Source organism: Procambarus clarkii, chromosome 91, assembly GCF_040958095.1.
Source record: "Procambarus clarkii isolate CNS0578487 chromosome 91, FALCON_Pclarkii_2.0, whole genome shotgun sequence".
NCBI lineage: Eukaryota > Metazoa > Arthropoda > Malacostraca > Decapoda > Cambaridae > Procambarus > Procambarus clarkii.
The window spans coordinates 8,858,418-8,869,343 of NC_091240.1; positions in this window are offsets into that span (position 1 = coordinate 8,858,418).

Consider the following 10,926-nt stretch of genomic DNA (forward strand, 5'->3'; position numbering starts at 1 on the left):
GCAAGCACAACTAGGTAAGTACACACACACACACACATAGGTGTGTACATGGTCTAATAGGTCTAATTAGAGTGAGTACATGATAGTAGGAGGCTACAGGACGACCTAGAGAGACTGAGTGAATGGTCCAACAAATGACTGCTAAAGTTCAACCCGAGTAAATTCAAAGTAATGAAACTAAGCGATAGAAACAGGAGGCCAGACACAGGATACAGAATAGGAGATGAAGTACTTAATGAAACGGACAGAGAGAAAGATCTAAAAGTTGATATCACACCAAACCTGTCTCCTGAAGCCCACATAAAAAAAATAACGTCTGCGGCATATGCTAGGCTGGCTAACATCAAAAAAGCCTTCAGGAACCTGTGTAAGGAATCATTCAAAATCTTGTATACCACATATGTAAGACCAATCTTGGAGTATACGGCCCCAGCATGGAGCCCCTACCTTGTCAAGCACAAGACGAAGTTGGAAAAAGTTCAGAGGTATGCCACTAGATTAGTCCCAAAATTAAGAGGCATAAGTTACGAGGAAAGGCACCTTACGACACTAGAAGACAGAAGAGTAAGGGGAGACATGATCACTACCAACAAAATCCTCAGGGGATTTGACAGGGTAGACAAGGATAAATAATTCAACAGTGGTGGTACGCGAACAAGGGGATACAGGTGGAAACTGAGTACCCAAATGAGCCACAGGGACGTTAGAAAGAACTTTGCCAGTGTCAGAGTAGTTAATGGATGGAATACATTAGGCAGTGATGTGGTGGAGGCTGACTCCATACACAGTTTCAAATGTAGATATGATAGAGCCGAGTAGGCTCAGGAATCTGTACACCAGTTGATTGACGGTTGAGAGGCGGAACCAAAGAGTCAAAGCTCAACCTCCGCAAGCACAAATAGGTGAGTACACACACACACACACACACTGGTCCTATTTAGGGGCCTCGCGGCTGAGTGGACAGTGCTATGGGGTCGTAGTCCTAAAAGCCCGGGTTCGATGCTCGACAGAGGCAGAAATAAATGGGCAGTTTTTTCACCCTGATGCTCCTGTTCACCTAGCAGTAAATAGGCACCTAGGAGTTAGACAGCTGCTACGGGCTGCTTTCTGGAGATGTGTGTGCATATGTAAGATAATATATGTAGTAGACATAATAAGAGGAAAAATAAATTGGTTGGAAAGGCGGGGGTCCAAGAGCTAACAGCTCGATTCTGCATATACAAATAGTAAATACACACACAGATCTACAAGAAGCAACCCGTAGCAGCTGTCTTAACTCCTAGGTACTTATTTACTGCTAGGTGAACAGCTACATCAGAATGAAAGAAACTCTGCCCATTTGTTTCTGCTTCGCCCGGGAATCGAACCCGATCACTGTTGGAAACTTCTGCACCCTTTCAAGCTTTTTTTTTAAGATAGAAGTTCCACAGTGGTTCGGCGTACTCTAAACCTGCTCATGTAGACAGTATACAGTGATATAAACCCCTCCTTATTCACATTCCTGAAGGATGTTTTGACTTTTGCTAGTGTAGAGTATGCGGCTGTATTAAGCATACAGTAGAGTATGCGGCTGTATTATGCATACAGTAGAATATGCGGCTGTATTATGCATACAGTAGAGTATGCATTACTCTACTTATATGAGCCTGTGGGGTTAGGTTTTGTGTTTTATCCCCTCCCAGGTCTTTTTCTGTAGTCGTTATAGGGAGGTAGCGTTTCCCCCCTCATCCTGTTTCGGCCTTTTGGTCTCCTGGTTCCTGGTCCCGTTTCCATTACCTTACACTTGCTGGTGTTGAACTCTAACAGCCATTGCTTGGACCATCTCTGCATCTTGTTTAAGTGTGTGTGTGTGTGTGTGTGTGTGTGTGTGTGTGTGTGTGTGTGTGTGTGTGTGTGTGTGTGTGTGTGTGTGTGTGTGTGTGTGTGTGTGTGTGTGTGTGTGTGTGTGTGTGTGTGTGTGTGTGAGTGAGTGTGTGTGTACTTGCACGTACTCAGTAAAGAACCATGCATCAACGCTACATTTACAGCTGAGCACGGCCTATCTATCCTTCGGGTAGTGTCTGTCTCTTCTTCCACAGGTAGAGGCTCCCTCGCATTAGCCTCCCGGGAGCCCCCCGGTAGTCTCCGGTAGTCTCACAGTAGACTACCAGTAGCTTGATGATAAACTCACGGGAGGCTATACAAGCCTCCCGAATTAACCTGAATTAGCTAGCCTTCTGGGAGTCTCCAAATACCTTCTGCCTTTAATAGCTTCAATAGTAGGCTCTCAATAGTCTACCGATATGCCGCGCTTCCTTGGTTTAATTACCTCTGGGAACGAGGACAGGGGTTAGTCTTGCCTGTATTAGTCCACGAGGCTAATTGGCTGAAATAAAGAGCTGATTAAGAGGGTCTCTGCCGAATATGACAACCAAGCAGAGCACCCACGCATAATTGGCTCATTGGACGGAGCTTTAAGCCTATTAATTATTGCTGCTGCTGCTGCTGCTGGCCGCACTCACCTACATGTACTCACTTATATGTGCTTGTACGGTCGAGAAGGATATAGCTCCCTGGTCCTTCCTTTCCAAGTTGCTTATTGAGCTCTTCTCGTTGATTTTTCTTGTTGCCCATTAAACGGAGAGGAGTGAATGGGAGAACACAATGCGTGTCTTGGGAGACACAAGGCGTGTCTTGGGAGACACAAGGTGTGTCTTGGGAGACACAAGGCGTGTCTTGGGAGACACAAGGTGTGTCTTGGTAGACACAAGGTGTGTCTTGGGAGACACATGGTGTGTCTTAGGAGACACAAGGTGTGCAAGGGGACACACGAAACATGGTGGATGACACTCTCCATCTTAAGAGACATTTCAAGGGTTTGGTATCACTTCCGGAGCTGACACAGACTCCCCTCGAGACGGTAGCTCCGATGTCATCTTCAGGAGTCTGAGAGTCTGTAACCGGATTAACGTAATCATTTGAGCCAATGTCCTTGTTCAAGGATACTCCCCCTCTTCCTCTCCCTATCCCCCCCCCTCCACTTCCCATCCTCTTCATCCCTCCCTCTCTCTCACCATGCGCCAATCCCCCCCACCAGTACCCCATGATTTTGATCTCGCCCCCCCCCCGCACCTACCACTCCACCACGCCGTGTACTTACCTAGTTATGCTTGTGGAGGTTGAGCTCAGACTCTTTGGTCCCGCCTCTCAACTGTCAATCAACTGATGTACAGGTTCCTGAGCCTATTGGGTTCTATCATATCTACACTTGAAGCTGTGTATGGAGTCAGCCTCCACCACATCACTGCCTAATGCATTCCACTTGTCTACTACTCTGACACTGAGAAAATTCTTTCGATTGTCTCTATGGCTTATTTGGGCACTAAATTTCCACTTGTGTCCTCTAGTGGGTGTGCCCCTTGTGTTAAATAGTCTGTCTTTATCTACCCTATCAATTCCCCTGAGAATCTTGTATGTGGTGATCATGTCCCCCTAACTCTTCTGTCTCCTAGTGACGTAAGGTTTAATTCCCGTAGTCTCTCCACGTAGCTCATACCCCTCACTTCGGGTACTAATCTGGTGGCAAACCTTTGATCCTTTTCAAGTTTAGTCTTATGCTTGACTAGATACGGACTCCATGTTGAAGCCGCATACTCCAGGATTGGTCTGACATATGTGGTATACAAAGTTCGAAATCATTCTTTACACAAGTTTCTAAAGGCCGTTCTTATGTTGGCCAACCGGGCATAAGCCGCTGATGTTATCCTCTTGATATGGGCTTCAGGGGACAGGTCTGGCGTGATATCAACCCCAAGTCTTTCTCTTTCCTTGATTCTTGAAGTATTTTATGATACCTAGTATCTGGTCTCCTGCTCCCTACACCTATCTTCATTACAATACATTTGCTTGGGTTAAACTTTAACAACCATTTGTTCTACCATTCCTGCAGCTTGTCTAGGTCTTCTTGACGCCTCAAGCAGTCCTCCTCTGTCTTAATCCTTCTCATAATTTTGGCGTCATCTGCAAACATTGAGAAGAATGAGTCTATACTCTCTGGGAGATCATTTGCGTATATCAGAAACAGGATAGGTCCGAGTACAGAGCCCTGTGGGACCCCACTGGTGACTTCATGCCAATCTGAGGCCTCACCTCTCACTGTAACTCTCTGCTTCCTATTGCTTAGGTACTCCCTTACCCACTGGAGCACCCTACCAGTTACTCCTGCCTGTTTCTCCAGCTTATTCATCAGCCTCTTATGCGGTACTGTGTCAAAGGTTTTCCGGCAGCCCAAGAAAATGCTGTCTGCCCATCCTTCTCTTTCTTGCTTAATCTTTGTCACCTGATCGTAGAATTCTATTAAGCCTATAAGGCAAGATCTACCCTCCCTGAACCCATGTTGATGCGTTGTCACGAAGTCTCTTCTCTCCAGATGTTACTAGGTCTTTTCTCACGATCGTCTCCATCACCTTGCATGGTATACAAGTCAAGGACACTGGCCTGTTGTTCACTGTCTCATGTCTGTCACCCTTTTTGTATATTGGGACCACATTAGCCGCCTTCCATATTTCTGGTAGGCCTCCCGTCTCCAGTAACCTATTGTACACTATGGAGAGTGGCAAGCAAAGTGCTTCTGCACACTCTATCAATACCCACGTGAGATTCCGTCTGGGCCAACATCCTTTCTCACGCCAGATCCAACAGATGTCTCTTGACCTCATCTCTTGTAATTTCGAACCCTTATAAGGCCGCCAGGTCTACTGCCACCTCTCCTACTGCAGTGACCTCACCTCATTCTATTGTGAAGATCCCCTGGAACCTCTTGTTGAGTTCTTCACACACCTCTCTGTCATTCTCTATATACCTGTCCTCGCCCGTTCTAAGTTTCATCACCAGTTCCTTCACTGTTGTTTTTCCTCCTGATGTGACTGTGTAGTAGCTTTGGTTCGGTCTTGGCTTTATTAGCTATATCATTTTCATACCTTTTTCTCTGCTTCTCTTCTCACTAACAAACTCGTTACTGGTTCTCTGGTATCTCTCTCTACTTTCTGGTGTTCTGTTATTTCGGAAGTTCCTCCACGCCCTTTTGTTCAGTTCCTTTGTTTCCATACATGCCCCATTAAACCACGGATTCTTCTTTTGCTTCTTGGTTTTTTCCTTTCGGGCCGGGATAATCCTGTTTACTGCCTCCTGACACTTTTTGGTGACATAGTTCATCATGTCTTGTACGGACTTAGTTCTGAGTTCTGTGTCCCATGGTATATCACTAAGGAATTTTCTCATCTCATAATTTCATAAAAACAGCCAAATGCTCTTTAAACCAGCAGCTTTGTGGATGAAAAACGGTTTACACACGACTCATGACGTTCGTTTCTTAAACAGTGATTCGCTGATAACCTCTGTTCGAATTGCAACGCGGCAAATGCTTCGATGACCACTTCTGTTCGAATTGCAACGCGGCAAATATTTCGCTGACCACTTCTGTTCGAATTGCAACGCGGCAAATGCTTCACTGACCACTTCTGTTCGAATTGCAACGCCAAAAATTCTTTTGACAAAATCAGGCAGAAAACCATGCGATAGTCGCTAAAATCAAGAGAGTTGTGAGAGTACTAACCAATCAGGGAAGAGTCGTCAAACTCCGGTGGATCCCCTCCTATGTTACAATCTGGGGAAATGAAAGAGCAGATGCACTGGCTGCTAAAGGTACTAACGGAACCATATTGAATACTTCATACCCAAGACTCTTCTACAAATGAGAGGTATTATCAAGCAATATCACAGTGACAAGGTAACTGCTTAAAAGAGGACAGAAGAACAAATCAGTGAATCTTTACAACATGGTTGCAGCTGGCAATCCCAATCATTATGGACGAAGAGGAGGTGGCCGCGGGAGAGAATCAGTAAGAGCAAGATTCCGTCTTAGATATAAATATCCATGGAGATTCGGGATCGAAACAACAGGAGAGCAGCTGAGTTGGAGAATATGTGGTGAGACTGAAGGACACCGCCTTGACCACTACCTGAGAGAATGTGAACATCTAAGAGTCATTAGAAATATGTGTAGAATATTAAACCCTATATTGTTTAAGCTACAAAAATACTATTTGTCAAGTATAGATACTGTTCTTAAAAGATTCCCCCAAAAGATTTTTTGCACCAGCAAGATAACATAAATTTGTATGGGTTGATAAATGCAAACCTACTTGTTTGAGGAGCTGTTCACCTGAGACAGTTAAGCAAGTCCCAGCTGTGTCTGGGTACAAGTGAACAACCCAGCGGGTTTTCTTCCTATTGGGGAGTGATGTACATGCTGCTATGGAGGTGTGTCCACTCACAGTGGCGCTGCCCAATAAACTGGCCCCTCCGGACAAAAAAAAGGATTATAGTGACAAATTATCAACAACATTCCAAGGCGTGAGAGTGACAGCTCATGAATGCCCCGTGACAGGTGCCCGTCCAAGAATAATGCCTGAGAGATACGAGTGAATCACTCACACTGTACGGGAAGGTAGTGTCCAACAGCAGAAATACCCACCAACAGAAACCCCACCGACAGCAGAAACCCACCGACAGCAGAAACCCACCGACAGCAGAAACCCACCGACAGCATAAACCCACCGACAGCAGAAACCCACCGACAGCAGAAACCCACCGACAGCATAAACCCACCGACAGCAGAACCCCACCGACAGCAGAAACCCACAGACAGCAGAAACCCACCGACAGCAGAAACCCACCGACAGCAGAAACCCACAGACAGCAGAAACCCACCGGCAGCAGAAACCCACAGACAGCAGAAACTCACCGACAGCAGAAACCACTGAAACAGCAAACGCACCAGCAGCAACAGAGAGCAGAAATACCAGAAGCAGAAACAGTAACAGCAAAAGTAGATGTAACATAGACAGTATAAACACAAACAGGATCAGCAGCAAACCCATTAGCAAGAACACAAACAAGAGAAGAAACAAGGGACAACAACAGGAGCAGCAGCAGCAGCAGCAGCAGCTTGACAGACGCCTCCTGCCAGCTGTTGTCGCTGCCAAACTTGTCAATTGACATACAACAAAGTTTGAGAGTTTGGAGAGATGCTCCGTCACGAGTGTTGACTTGGTTACCTTCACCACCTCCTAAGCCTATATTCCCCTCCACCTACCTCAACCTCCACCCACCTCAACCACCATTCACTTCAATTTCCATCCACTTTAATCTCCACCACTTCGACCTCCATCACTTCAATCTCCACCAACCTCAAACTCTATTCACTTCAATCTACATCCTCCTCGAACTCCACCCATCTGAACCTCCATCCATTTCAGCCTCTACGCACCTCACCCTCCACCTCCCTATCTTTCCCCCACCTCCTCATCTTCCTCCACCTGCCCATCTTCCTCCACCTGCTCATCTTCCTCCACCTGCTCATCTTCCTCCACCTGCTCATCTTCCTCCACCTGCTCATCTTCCTCCACCTGCTCATCTTCCTCCACCTGCTCATCTTCCTCCACCTGCTCATCTTCCTCCACCTGCTCATCTTCCTCCACCTGCTCATCTTCCTCCACCTGCTCATCTTCCTCCACCTGGTCACCATCCTCCTGGGCTCGGCACCTCACCTCCAACAAACATCAGAAATAGACAAAATTAGTCGGCAAGGATCAGGTCACCTTCAAGGACTTTCCGGAAAATAGTGTTTTCTTTAATCGTGAGCTCTCAAGTTTTTCCTGACACACGTGACATAAGCTGATCAAGCAGAGGTGATAAGATATTACTCCCCCCTCCCCCCCCCCCCCGAGGTTGGGAAAGAGTTAAGCTAGATTGCATTGGTGTTTGTTTTCCTTCCCCACACGCACGCACGCACGCACAGTAACTACAAACGACAAGGAAGTGTGCGAAGAGCTCAATAACAAATTCCAGGAGGTCATCACAGTCGAGCAAGGGGAAGTTCCAGAGAGAAGAGAGAGGAATATCTAACCAAACTCCACTAGAGGAGTTTGTGATCACAACTGGGGGAGGTGAGGAAGCATCTGCTAGAGTTGGATGTATTCTTTACCTTATAGTTCGTGCTTGGTGGGTTGTAGAGATAGATATACAGTACTTCACTTCAAGTACTTTATTGAGCATGGTACTTACTACATCTACTTTGGTACTACTACATCTATCATGGTACTAATGAGAGATGTGCAGCACCGAGGTCCTGGGTCCTGCCTAGCTCTAAGGTCTGTGAGGTACTGATGGCCTAGTTCAGGACGGCCGGTGTCGGCTCTGTGGGAAATGACATCAGACGCCTACTCGCCTTTGTGATTGACTATACACCAACCGTGTTACAATTTCAGGCCTAACAGATGTGACAAAGGCTATAGGCCCAGATGGGATATCCCCCTTGGATACTAAAGGAAGGAGCAGGAGCACTGTGCTTGCCACTCTCCATGGTGTAAAACAAATCACTGGTAACAGGGGAACTGCCAAAAATTTGGAAGACGGACAATGTGGTCCTGATATACAAGAAGGGGGGATAAACAGGAGGCACTGAACTACAGGCCAGTGTCCCTAACTTGCATACCATGCAAGATGACAGAGAAGATTGTGCGTAAAAAGCTAGTGGAACATCTGGAGCATAGAACTTTGTAACACAACATCAACATGGGTTCAGGGATGGCAAGTCCTGCCTCACAGGATTAATTGAATTCTACGACCAGGCAACAAAAATCAGGCAATAAAGAGAGGGCTGGGCAGACGGCATATTTTTGGATTGCCAGAAAGCCTTTGACACAGTACCACGTAAAAAAAAAGTGCATAAGCTGGAGATGCAGGCAGGAGTGAAAGGAAAGGTACTCCACTGGATAAGGGAGTACCTAAGCAACAGAAGGCAGCGAGTCACTGTGAGGGGTGAGGTCTTGGAGTACCGAGGCGTCACCAGTTGAGTACCACAGGAAACAGTCCTTGGACCTATACTGTTTCTGATAAATGTAAATGATCTCCCAGAGGGAATTGACTCGTTCCTCTCAACGTTTGCTGATGATGCAAAAATTATTAGAAGAATGAAGAAAGATGAAGATAGACAGAGACTACAGGATGACCTGGACAAACTGGAGGAATGTTCTAGAAAACGGCTACAAAAGTTTAACTCAGGAAAGTGTAAAATAATGGTATTAGGCGAAGAGAGCAGCAGGATAAACACAAGGTGCCATCTGGGAGGTGAATTCCTGCAAGAGTTAAGTAGAGAGAAAGATCTGGGGGTTGATATCACATCGAACCTGTCCCCAGAGGCCCACATCAAAAGGATATCATCCGTGGCATATTCTAGATTGGCCAACATAAGAACTGCCTTAAGAAACTCGTGTAAGGAATCGTTCAGGTCCTTGTATACCACTCATGTCAGACCAATCCTGGGGTATGCAACTCCAGCCTTAAGTCCATGCCTAGTTAAATACAAGACAAAGTTAGAGAAGATTCAGATGTATGCCACCAGACTAGTCCCAGAACTAGGAGGTATGAGCTACAAGGAAAGGTTAAGGGAGCTAAACCTCACGTCCTTGGAAAAAAGAAGAGTAAGGGGAGACATGATAACCACCTACAAAATTCTCAGGGAAATTGACGCGGTGAACAAAGACAAACTATTTAACATAAACGGAATGCATTAAGCAGTGATGTGGTGCAGGATGACTCCATACACAGTTTCAAATGCAAATTTGATAAGATTTGTAGGCTCAGGAACCTGTACACCAGTTGATTGAGTTGAGACGTGAGACCAAAGAGCCAAAGCTCAACCCTCCCAAGCACAACTAGGTGAGTACAAGTAGGTGCCTGCTCCCAGCAAGTAATCTACCAAGGACAAAAACAAATACAAAGTTTTCTCATGAAGGTTAATTACTTTCCCAAGCATTCACGTAGGTGGCTGCGAGCCTTAGGTATCATGCTAGACATCCTTCCTGAGATAACATGCTACACATGGTTCCTGAGATAACATGCTACACATGGTTCCTGAGATAACATGCTAGACATGGTTCCTGAGATAACATGCTAGACATGGTTCCTGAGATAACATGCTACACATGGTTCCTGAGGTAACATGCTAGACATGGTTCCTGAGATAACATGCTAGACATGGTTCCTGAGATAACATGCTACACATGGTTCCTGAGGTATCATGCTACACATGGTTCCTGAGATAACATGCTACACATACCTTCTTGAGGTTATCTTGAGATGATTTCGGAGCTTTAGTGTCCCCGCGGCCCGGTCCTCGACCAGGCCTCCACCCCCAGGAAGCAGCCCGTGACAGCTGACTAACACCCAGGTACCTATTTACTGCTAGGTAACAGAGGCATAGGGTGAAAGAAACTCAGCCCATTGTTTCTCGCCGACGCCTGGGATCGAACCCAGAACCACAAGATCACAAGTCCAGCGTGCTGTCCGCTCGGCCGACCGGCTCCCTACAGTTATAACAATCTCTCCAAACTTATATCTTAGTTACACTATTTTTCTTACCTATTATTCATCTTTTAAATCCCTGACTTCAGTCAATTTACATATCTATATTACATTTTCATAGTTCATTAATCTATTTAACAACTTCGTTGATCATCAAGGGATCCAGGGAGCCGGTCGGCCGAGCGGACAGCACACTGGACTTGTGATCCTGTGGTCCCGGGTTCAATTCCGGGCGCCGGCGAGAAACAATGGGCAGAGTTTCTTTCACCCTATGCCTCTGTTACCTAGCAGTAAATAGGTACCTGGGTGTTAGTCAGCTGTCACGGGCTGCTTCCTGGGGGTGGAGGCCTGGTCGAGAACCGGGCCGCGGGGACACTAAAGCCCCGAAATCATCTCAAGATAACCTCAAGATCATAATCATTAAAGATATGTATGTATATATGTTGGTGACGTTTTCATATAGAGAAAGAGAGAGAAGTTGTGAGGAAAAGAGAGAGGTAGGTGTTAATGTGGGTGTAG